The sequence below is a fragment of the Rhipicephalus sanguineus genome, chromosome 4, assembly GCF_013339695.2.
Source record: "Rhipicephalus sanguineus isolate Rsan-2018 chromosome 4, BIME_Rsan_1.4, whole genome shotgun sequence".
NCBI lineage: Eukaryota > Metazoa > Arthropoda > Arachnida > Ixodida > Ixodidae > Rhipicephalus > Rhipicephalus sanguineus.
In genome coordinates this window covers 111,403,772-111,416,141 of record NC_051179.1, presented here as the reverse complement: position 1 = coordinate 111,416,141, position 12,370 = coordinate 111,403,772, and positions in this window count along the sequence as shown.

Genomic DNA, 12,370 nt, shown 5'->3' with positions numbered 1-12,370 from the left:
AATTTTGGTTTCACTCCGGAATGAAATAATAGATAACGTTTCTTTTTCATTTTTTGTTCTTGGTTTTCGTTCCGTTCCGACACACTGGTAGTAAGTACAGCCATGTGGATGCCTTGGTCGCAATAGGGGACGCGACGAAAAATACTCCTTGTTAATTTGGGGAAAGGAACCTATTAAAGTCCAAGGTTGTAATTCCGCTTTATTTTTGCTGTAAATTTCGAGCTCAATACAAACTAAAAATATGAAGCGAGTGGCCCATACTACACATTCTAAGAAAAGAAATTGCCGTATTGAAATATGTACTTGAACGACATACGTGTTTTCTATTTTATATTTGAACCTCCTTTAGCGCCAAACCACTATCACGGCGCGCATTAAGTTAGTCCTCGGATTGAAAAATATAGAAACTATATAAATTGATATATACAGAACATTCATTTTCTCTTTTTGCCTGAGCTGGGGTAGAACTTAAAGATCTGTTGTCTCCTCGCAATAATGAGCATAACAAACATAAAACTTCAACATCTATGCGCACAAGCTTTTGCTCTCGCATTTCGTCAAGAGTAAGTTAAGCGCCGCGCTAGGCACCAAGTTTGTATCATCAAATTTGTATCAAAACAATAACTTATTGAAACTGCGTGCCACCCTCAGTGCACACATGGTCCACACCCCTTCTTTCTTGTGGGAAAACAATAAAGCTAGGTATCTGAGTGTTGTTTTCTTATTAATGTGTTGTTTTATTTTTGTATCAGCCTTTCATTTTTTTCTGTCTTATCTTCTATCTATCCCTCTTTTTGCCTCCTTCTTCTGAATCGCCTCTTTTTTTTTTCTTCTTTCTCAGCCTCTCTTTTTCGCTCTGTTTCATCACTCTCGGTCAACCCGGCTTAGCTCTTCGTGCGAAGGAGTTAGCGCCAGTCCCGTGTTCTTTGTCCGTCCTTGCGTTGTTTCGCGCCACAATTTTCGTACAGAAGTCATGAACCGACTCGCCCCAAAAAACGTTTTGCAAAGGAGACGAATAGGCATCCCGCTGTTATTGTTTTGAGCATTTGATTTTGGTTGCCTATTCTAAATTCGAGGGTTCTTTTCGAAACATCAGCAGCAAATTCGAAGCCACCGTTTTCTCGTAGATCTCTTTTCTTTCGTTTTCAAACATTTGTCAGTTGAAAACCTGCGTTGTCTCGCGCGGAAGCACTATTCACTTTTCCACACTCAATGCGCTCACTCAACTGAAACCGCGAAGAGCCCTACAGCAGAGCTCCTCGCCGCTCCGTCTTGATGCATTTCTCAACTGTTCTCAGGACTCCTACGCTCACGCCTAAACTGCGTCGACACGTCACTTTTAGATGCGAAGCATCTTAAGGCGGAGCTCAATCCGGTGGTGGTGGTCGTGGTGGTGTGCGGCGTGACCACCCTTACTGCGCATGCGCATACCCTCTCCACACACCTCCTCTCCACTCACCCTCTCCCCTTCCCCTCTCTACCTTCCCTCCCCTTCCCCTCTCCACTTTCCCTCTGCCTTCCCCTCTCCCATACCCCTCTCCCCTCCCTCTTCCCACTCATCCTCTGAAACGCGGGCTAGACATGCCGAAATTCTCTCCTGCGCAACGCCGCGATGAGCTCGAGCGCATGCGCGTCCCCTCCCCTACTCTCTCCTCTCCTACGCTGCCCCCTCTCGCCCGCCTGTCGACCGCGTTCCCCGCTCGCCCTGTGAGAATTAACGGCCAGGCTAGATGGAAGATACGACGCGCGTAGCGTCCCTCTTCGCGTTCCACGACGCGAGGTCGGTAGCATGCCCAACAAACGCCAACGGAACGCGATCGTGCAAGTGCTCCGGCTTCGCATCGCCTCATGGTCCCCTTTAGCGGGAGATGGTGTAATTTTTCAATAACGCATTCACATATTTATCTTGAATATGGCTACTAAGTGCTCTGTGAAAGCAGCATATTTCCACGTCATTTCCAATAGGTAGTTTTCTAGCCTTGGCCATTCCTTCGGACCGACCGGCTCTCGTCGGCTCTCGCAGGTGTGCGCTCCGTCATCTGCCCTCGTATTCGTGTTCATTGTAGTAACCGTGCGGCCCTCCACGATTGTTCATTGTATAGTTCGACTTTTCACGAAAAGAAGACTAAGTAATGAAAAGGAAAGATAAAACAGCACAAGAAAGACAGAACACACAGAAAAACACAAAATTCACATATTTATCTTGAATATGGCTACTAAGTGCTCCGTGAAAGCAGCATATTTCCACGTCATTTCCAATAGGTAGTTTTCTAGCCTTGGCCATTCGTTCGGACCGACCGGCTCTCGTCGGCTCTCGCAGGTGTGCGCTCCGTCATCTGCCCTCGTATTCGTGTTCATTGTAGTAACCGTGCGGCCCTCCACGATTGTCCATTGTATAGTTCGACTTTTCACGAAAAGAAGACTAAGTAATGAAAAGGAAAGATAAAAAAGCACAAGAAAGACAGAACACACAGAAAAACACACAATTCACATATTTATCTTGAATATGGCTACTAAGTGCTCCGTGAAAGCAGCATATTTCCACGTCATTTCCAATAGGTAGTTTTCTAGCCTTGGCCATTCCTTCGGACCGACCGGCTCTCGTCGGCTCTCGCAGGTGTGCGCTCCGTCATCTGCCCTCGTATTCGTGTTCATTGTAGTAACCGTGCGGCCCTCCACGATTGTCCATTGTATAGTTCGACTTTTCACGAAAAGAAGACTAAGTAATGAAAAGGAAAGATACAAAAGCACAAGAAAGACAGAACACACAGAAAAACACACAATTCACATATTTATATTGAATATGGCTACTAAGTGCTCCGTGAAAGCAGCATATTTCCACGTCATTTCCAATAGCTAGTTTTCTAGCCTTGGCCATTCCTTCGAACCGACCGGCTCTCGTCGGCTCTCGCAGGTGTGCGCTCCGTCATCTGCCCTCGTATTCGTGTTCATTGTAGTAACCGTGCGGCCCTCCACGATTGTCCATTGTATAGTTCGACTTTTCACGAAAAGAAGACTAAGTAATGAAAAGGAAAGATACAAAAGCACAAGAAAGACAGAACACACAGAAAAACACACAATTCACATATTTATCTTGAATATGGCTACTAAGTGCTCCGTGAAAGCAGCATATTTCCACGTCATTTCCAATAGGTAGTTTTCTAGCCTTGGCCATTCCTTCGGACCGACCGGCTCTCGTCGGCTCTCGCAGGTGTGCGCTCCGTCATCTGCCCTCGTATTCGTGTTCATTGTAGTAACCGTGCGGCCCTCCACGATTGTCCATTGTATAGTTCGACTTTTCACGAAAAGAAGACTAAGTAATGAAAAGGAAAGATACAAAAGCACAAGAAAGACAGAACACACAGAAAAACACACAATTCACATATTTATCTTGAATATGGCTACTAAGTGCTCCGTGAAAGCAGCATATTTCCACGTCATTTCCAATAGGTAGTTTTCTAGCCTTGGCCATTCCTTCGGACCGACCGGGTCTCGTCGGCTCTCGCAGGTGTGCGCTCCGTCATCTGCCCTCGTATTCGTGTTCATTGTAGTAACCGTGCGGCCCTCCACGATTGTCCATTGTATAGTTCGACTTTTCACGAAAAGAAGACTAAGTAATGAAAAGGAAAGATACAAAAGCACAAGAAAGACAGAACACACAGAAAAACACACAATTCACATATTTATCTTGAATATGGCTACTAAGTGCTCCGTGAAAGCAGCATATTTCCACGTCATTTCCAATAGCTAGTTTTCTAGCCTTGGCCATTCCTTCGAACCGACCGGCTCTCGTCGGCTCTCGCAGGTGTGCGCTCCGTCATCTGCCCTCGTATTCGTGTTCATTGTAGTAACCGTGCGGCCCTCCACGATTGTTCATTGTATAGTTCGACTTTTCACGAAAAGAAGACTAAGTAATGAAAAGGAAAGATAAAAAAGCACAAGAAAGACAGAACACACAGAAAAACGGCCAGATACAGCACCCTTGCAAGTATTTTATAGCTTCAAACGCAAGGCTTCTTATGGCAGGCGTTTCAGCAACCTAAAGATTGCAAGAAAACAAGCGATGACAATGACACGAGTCTAGATGTTACCGAGTCAATTAAACAAGGAAAGGTGGTAGCGCGGTCTAAAACCTGAAAAGTAAAGCACGTTCAGATTGTGCTGTGGAAGTGACAAACAATTAGTTGCTGAGGTTTAACGTCCCGAAACCAAGATATTATTATGAGAGACGCCGAGGTTTAGGGCTTCGCAAATTTCGACCACCTGGCGTTCTTTACCGTGCGCCTAAATCTAAGTACACGGGCCTCAAACATTTTCGCCTCCATCGGAAATGCAGCCGCCGCGGCCGGGATTTGATCCCGCCACCTTCGGGTCAGCAGTCGAGCGCGGTAACCACTAGACCACCGTGGCAGGGCGAGTGACAAACAAGTGAAAAGTCATGTCAAATGTTAAACGAAGGAAATAAAGTGACTTTTAAGGGCTCGGTTTTCTTTGTTAGACACATTATTAATGAGAACTAACAGACACTTACGCCAAAAAAAAGTATAGGGGTTGTTATTTTATTTATGTTAAACGTTTTCCTCGCTGAGGTATCAGAAAGGGAGAAAGGAGTCTGACAAGGCAGTCCTCGCACAGAGTGGGGACCGGCACTGCGGGTCTCGTCATGCGTACATGCGTTTGGTCAACAGACCTCTCGGAACTACGTCACGCGCTCACGACTCGCCCGCGGGACGCCCAGCCGAGCGGTTTAGAGTTTTTGCGGGGTGGTGGGCAATCCCCACGTCATTGCAGAGCCTGAGGTAAAAGTAGCAGCGCAAACACGACACAAACACACAGCACTTGTGTGTGTGTGTGTCGTGCCTTTTCTTTGTAGGGCCTCTTGTGTGTTTGTGTTGCTTTTACCTCAGGAATGTGTGCCAAGCACGTTCAAATGAAGTTTCATTGCAGAGCATTTGCGGCGTTCTCCTGAACGTTGTAGAGAGGCGTCGTCACTTAAATCGAAGCGTTCTTCGTCCGCAATTAGCCCCGTCCTCAGGCATTTGAACGGCGCACTCTCAGAAAGGGCGAAGTTTCATTCATTCTCTTAACACGGACGCACGCACTTACCCACTGAAACAAAATCGCACACGTGTCGGCAAGATTTCAGACGCCAACAAGAATAAAAGCCTAATTGCGTGTGAAGAGCCGCTTAGCCAGTCTTGCAGAGATCACAAGCTATGTGGATTCTGTTACGACTATGGACATTATTATGCGCACAAAACGGTTTGTATGCTTAAGACTACCAAATATTGTTTTACATGCGAAGCAGCTTTTCCTCGGGGCTGTGTCCGGCGTCGGTGGCGGCGTCCGCGCTCCACTGCGCATGGTCTACTCTCTGTCCCACTCTCCTCCTTTACGCAGGTGTTCGGTCGCCTTCTCTCCTCTCCTCCCCCGCGCTGCAGCCGCGGCTACGGTGTAAGAATATACTCAGGTGCTGACGACACTCTTCCCTCAACGCATGGAAAGCGCAATCCACGCGGTGCCAGATAATGTTCGGGTTCTTATCAGTTGACTCGAAGTTTCATCGGCGCCTTCTTGGAGGGCGCTACGAAAAGAGGGGCAGTCGTCTCCATAGCAACGCGCATGCTGCTGATAATGCGCCTTTTGCTGCATGTGCAGCCGCGCTGTTTTGAAGCCAGGCATTTTTGTTCGTGTGCGTTTTATGCGCGGTGGTTTTATGCTCTTGTATCGGCGAAGGTGGCAACGGACTGCTGAGAGGTGTTTGCAATGGGTAGGACGTGCTTCGTGCCGAACTGCCGTTCTGGCTATCGGACTTGTGCGGAGCGTGTGCCTCTCTTCAAAGCGCCGTTCGACAAGGATAGCCTGGAGCATAGAACAGACTCGGCTGCGTCTGAAACTTTCAACTGCCGAAATAGAGGCACCCCGTAGGGAGCCATGCTTTTTAATGTAGTCCCAATAAAGCTAGCATGTGGGCTGAGCAATCTGAAACGCAGCGCTTCATGAAGGCGATGTAAGTTTATGGGCAAAGGGTGGGTCTTATGCGAAAAAATAAAACGAGTGCTAGTGTATCAATGTACTGAGGGCCCGACCATAACTGCCTGAATTATTTCTTTCTCGATAAAACATCTTTTTCCTCCTAGACTGCGAGTTGACTGGGGTGAAAATTATTGCTCCGGTGAGAGTCGTATTGACAGTTTATTTCATTGTTTTTTTTTCGTTACTGCCATGTCAACATCTTCGATCAACATGCGTAATTCTTTTTAGCAAAAGACCGAAAAAAGTTTGCAGTGGCTTAGCTCGGCTACGCCAGGATATACGTAGCGTCAGCCAAAGGTGCAGCTGAATATTCTTAGATTTTCAGATTGTCTAGGATTATTAGCCTTCTTCTGTTCATTCTTCGTACGCTGAATTGCAAGGCAACTACTTCGGGATCCGATGAGATAAGCTTCTGGGCTCTGCTGCGCCGTCGAGCAGCATTTGCGCTCTCCTTCTCCATGGCGTTACCCAACTGGAAACGCCAGTCAGAGGCGCTATCAAGCGGCCCCCGCGCAGTGTCAGATGACGACTGCACAGCGAAGGCGAATAGCTGCGCGCGCGCCGGCGCCACTGTGTCTATGGCTACGACGTCACTCTCGAATGCGGCGCAGACCAGCAGCGGCGAGCCGCGCGCGTGTCTGCGCCAGCGTGTCTGCCGCGCCTACGACACCACTCGTCCCGAACACGCAGACCAGCAGCGGCGGGCCGCGGGCGGGGGTGTCGGAGAGCGCGTGAGATGCCAGCTCCGGTTAGAGTGACCTAGAATAGGGGGAGTGTCCAAAGCGCCGGCTCCCGCGTGGGCCTTTTGCAGTGAACTCCCGCGCCGCGTCGCTGCTGCGCCGGACCCGTGGGCTTTCCGCGCTCGGGAAGCGCGAGGAAAGCGAGAGGCGTCTGCTACGCGCTGTAGTTTTTTTCGCCGCGTTTCCACACAGGGCACTTGAAGTCTACTTAACTTTTATAATGCGGTGCGAAATAGAGCTTATCGATCTTTAAGCGTTGTGTTAGTGCTGGGGCAACAACAGAATCCAAAAAATCGTGTGTCAAGCGGCATCAGCGTGGCCTAGTTCCAGTCACAGAGTTCAAGAACGTTGGTGCGTGCGTAAAAACGCGCAAAACGGGCACGCACAAGCAAAGAACGAAAAAAAAAACTTATTCGCACGAGTAATCGGGCAATAGCATCACGCATGCTCGAATTAAGAGTAATAAAAAAAAGTAAATTGCACGCGCAGTCAGCTGAAATACTTGCGCGCAGCGACCGCTTCACACTACTAGCTTTTTACTTGTAGTCGCCTCTGGTTTTCTAGCCACATGCACACCGATTTATTCGACAATTCATTAGCCTCCACTAGCTCTTTATTATGGACGGAGCACACCAGGAAGACGCAAGGGAAACAAAAAAAAAAAAAAGAGTAGAGACGGCCATACGACCGCAATGCTGTTGGTTTATTTTCGCTTCTGAGGTAGCGTACAACAAGGCTCACCGTGCGCAAACATTTGAAAGAGAAGCAATGCCAGGTAAACTAACCTTATTCCACAAGTTTTTGCATAAAAGGCGTAATGTAGAAAATGCTTTACAAATATCCAGATATCATGAAACAAAGTTACAAATGCCTGCATTCTTGCTGTATAAGCTGCCTGAACGAAAATACAGTAAGAAATTGACAAATAGAAGTGTAATATCTCAATCTCAATCACTTCAGAAAATTGTTCAAATGCAGAGATCCCTTATGTACCTAGCCTGAAAAAATGCAACATGCGCCTCTTTTGTCCCACAGACGCGCGCTATCAGCTGCTCTGAAGTGACAATCACGTTTGTTTTCGGGCGATCGCTCGTAACATGAAGTGAGGCATACACGATGTTGCGCTGTTATCGTTTCATTTACTTTGACTTGTCTTGTTTTTTTTAAGGTAGAGCCTTAGATGCCTCATCAAACACGAAAATTGACCGTCGGCGTCCCGCGTAGCCAACACGAGCGATGCACAAAATGATCACGCGATGACGTTAACAGAACTTGTGACTTCACTATGACGTCATTCAACGTGACGCAATATGATGGCGCCATCACATGACATGGTCGCTTTGCATTGCCTCCGTGATCGGGGGCCGATCACGGAGGCAACGTAAAAGCAGGTGAGGTGCAGAAAGCTTGCAATGCCTTCGATCCTGTCGGCAGTCCGAAACCACGTTATGTGCAGAAAGCTTTGGGAGAGGGGCGAGGGAGCATCAATGCATCGACTGACGAAAAAGATGGCTTTTGTTTTAGAGTCATCTCAGGCGAATGCATAAGAGACCATGTTTTTTTTTTCATGTAATTTTTTCGCATTTTGATGAACTGACCTATGCGGTCAGTTCTTCAAAATGTATGGGTAAGTCTAACATGTTGACATCGATATTGGTGACCACCACGTTTGTTATAACCTTACGGAAACAAATCGTCAGACCACACATCGTCAGAATTATTTGTGGCTACAGAAAGCGGGTTTGCGCGCCACACACCATAATATTATTGTTAGTCGTTACGCAAATGGCAAGCATGTCAAGTTAGTGATGCCATGACCTATCGGTCGTGTTGGGCATACATACATTCTGCCCCTCCGTGCCAATTTTCGTGTATACCACGTGAACGAGACGCGAGTAATTTTTTACTTTTGGTAGTGCGGCCACGCCGACTGACACATTCGGCTTCGCATGAAATGCCTTGAAACAGAAGAGCTCCGGAGGCAGCCTTGTAAAACATATCGAATGCACGAAATAAAAGATAGGATATGAAGGGTGCAAACGCGTTAGCATGCATGAGCTAGTTACTACGTGCATTATGTGCTACGTTCTCCTGGTTATCTCCAGTTTATTCTCTCCTGCAGCAAGCTTACGTTCGTCATTCCACATGAAAGTAACTTAAGCGCCTTTTCTCACGATGAAGTGCGCGCAGGATGTGTTCCTCAAACAGCCGCGGAAGTGTGGACCAATGCGGTGACAAACCAGCTGAAAGGATATATACAAAATCTCCGTTTCACGACACACAAACTAACAAACGCGTTATCTGTGTGATGAGTCGCTGCAGTGTTATGTTGCAGTGACGCAGTATTAAATGTTGCCTAAATTTCCGCAATTTTAGCTAATAGCGGCCAAAATATGACGCGCGTAGCAGACGCTCGCCGCTTTGACGCGGCCTTCGCCGCGGAGAAAGCCCACGGGTCCGGCACGGCAGCGCCGCGGCGTGGAAGTTCACCGCAAAAGGCCCTCGCTCCTCCCATGTATTCGCGCGGCGCTTTGGACACTCCCCCTATTCTAGGTCACTCTACTCCGGTGACCCAGCTGTGTGACATCACTGATCCTCGCGCATGCGCAGCACGGCTCATGACCATCCACGCGAAATCGGCTCCGGTTAGGCAAGTGTAGCTAACGCTACAAAAGAGCGAAAGGTCGGCGCCGCTTGGCGCAGAGCCGCCAAGCGGCGTCGAGGAGTGAAATCGAGAGAGGAACAGGAGAGGTCACGGCGGTGCTCACGCGGCACCATCGTGGTTCGGCTACTCGCGGGCGCTCTCCTCCTCGAGCCATTAGATGGCGCTACGCTCAACGGGCCCATGACCGAACATTATCTGGCCGCTTCGGCGCGCGCAGTTTCAACACCTGAATATTCTTACACCGTGGCTGCGGCGCAGCCTCTCCTACCACGTGATGCAGCCGCGCCGCAGCCAAATAAAGCCTGTAACCCACTCTCTTCTCTCCCTCCCCCATTTCATGTGCATATAAGCGCGTGCGCTCGGTCGGCTTCCGTCATTCTCGCTTCGCAGCAGTTCAGATGAGTTGTAACGTCAACGTCGGCGCCACTCGTTCACTCGGTGCTAACGGAAAGCAACGCACAAACGCAACGTAATGATAACAAAAACACAAAATACAAACCTCACACACTAATGGAAACGCCGAGTGAATGTAACGGAAACTTGGTGTGCGCCCCCAATGCTGCTTCGCATTCCCTCATGGTTCCCTTGAGTAGGAGATGGTGTAATTTTTTAATGTGCCTGCACTTCTAACCTGCTTGCATTCGTTATACTAAGTTCGCTTCTCATCATGCTTGTTTGATATTCAATATGTTCGGAATATTATAAAGCCTCAATTATAGACAATGTCTTGTCTGCATGAGGGTTGGATCTGTCCTAATCTGGTGGGGGAGTCGCAGTCAGCCCGCTCGAGTAGTGAGTTTGCGCAGAGTGAGCTCAGCTGAGCAGAATACTGGTGATTTTCAGCGTGAGTTATCTAGGTAGAGCAGTACTTTGGTGACTGTGAGTCATAGTGAGCCCTGCCAAAATAAATATTAGCGATTATGAGTTCGAGTGAGTCTGGGTGAGGAAAATGTTGATGAGCCTGATTCCGAGTACGAGCGAGCCCTAAACGAAAACTATTTGCTGCGAATTCGACTGAGTTCCAACCAGTTTGCCGCCCTTTAGATTCCGAGCACGCGGGCGTGTTGACAAGCAGTTTAGGCAGTCGTTTTCGGCTCATGGGACCCTAGCTTTGACGGCAGGTACCGCGAGGAAAAGTTATTTCATTTGCCGCATTTGGGTATTTCAACAGATTCGTCAATAATCTTGATAGGAAGAGAATTCATTTGCTGGAAGGTATATTGCGTCCCTGACGTGTTGTTTCTATTTTTACAGAGATGAGATACATTTGGGCAGACTACTATACAGAGAGGTAGGTGGTGGTACAGTAATATGAATTACAGTGCACCCGTTGTGAGGTGCATGGATATGCGCTGTATATCATTATAGTTCACCTGTCCCGTCGATGCTGAAAACGAATGCGAAAGCCCCTGCGCCCAGAGCCAGCCCTCTAACGCAAACGCACGTGTCAGTTGTGTGTAGTAGTGGTAGTGGTGCTTGAGAGTTTGTGCAGTCTATAAGGGCACACAGTGAAGCGTCATATTGGAAGGAAGAAGTGAAGTTAAAGAAACGAGAGTGGAAAAAAGAAGGAGGATGCTGCATTCTTCGGCGATAGCCGATAGTCCTGGATGGCTGATGACCCCGGTAGTCTTCGTGAACGCCAACAGGCTGAACATCGCGGAGGTGTGGGAACACCGGGAGCGTCAAGTCTGCGAGGGTTGCAGCAGGGAGGCCCTCTGGTCTGTAGGCTATCATGAATTTCGAGGGTTCTTGGGCCATGTCTGCACAGGCGGAGAGGGGGTGTGCTGGAGGCGCCCCACGTCCTGCGCGTTCCAGCATCCCTTGATGCTTTCCGGCTCACCAGGGGGAAGCAGCCGAAACGACGGCCATCAGAAGCAGGGGCCCGCAAACGCAGCCACTCCTATTTGCTCGTCTGCTCATCCCAGCCTTCACCAGCCTTTATGGCTGCCGAAGGTTGACACTTAGCCCGAGCGGTGGTTACCCCCAAGTAGCGCAACAGCCGACAGGGGAAGCAGCCGAAACGACGGCCATCAGAAGCAGGGGCCCGCAAACGCAGCCACTCCTATTTGCTCGTCTGCTTATCCCAGCCTTCACCAGCCTTTATGGCTGCCGAAGGTTGACACATAGCCCGAGCGGTGGTTACCCCCAAGCAGCGCAACAGCCGACACGACGTGGCCTTCCCTATGAACGCGGTGTTTCCCGGAAAGCAGCCGCGGCCCCACGTTGTGTACCAGTGTGGAAGACGGCCGTGTCTCCGTAGTTACGGCCTGCAGTCAGACGAGGGCCGCCGCGGCTGCCACGCGCACAAGTGTCCTACAGTGTCCAGACGAAGCCCAGGCCAAGGCACAATCGCCTCGCACCACGCGCGCGCTTCGTCTTCTATTTTGCTCCTTCATGGTATCCCTGTGGCGGCCATCGCCTCAAGGTTTACGGATCCCTCCATCTGCAGGACCAAACAGGGTGTCTGAAAAGTGTCTGCAAAAAGCACTCTGCTCTTTTGAAAGTTTACCATCTCTTGATTTGACAGTAAACGCGGCGGACGCCTCTACGTCTGACGCCTTCGCCTTGTTGCTGCCGGTACTGCCGGTAAACAACAGTCCCGTTTATGTGGGAAGGTTACAAATGGACGCCAGTGAGCCGTCGCATGATGTGACGCCTGTCTATCCTCGCAGCTGGAAGCATGCCATTCGATCTCGTAGCGCGCCGGAGCTCACCACTCACCCGAAGCGATGCGTTAAACTTTCTGAGCCGCCTTATCTGTACTGGCGAACCCTCCTCTCATTTGATAAACATGGTTAGAGCTATATGCAGACGGCGCTTGAATTCGTCGCGCTCAGATCAAAGCTATTACAAGGTCGTACTTACCCTACTGCTAACACAATGAATAAAACTCTTACTAAGACATGCGTGATGTACAACCTCTGAAACA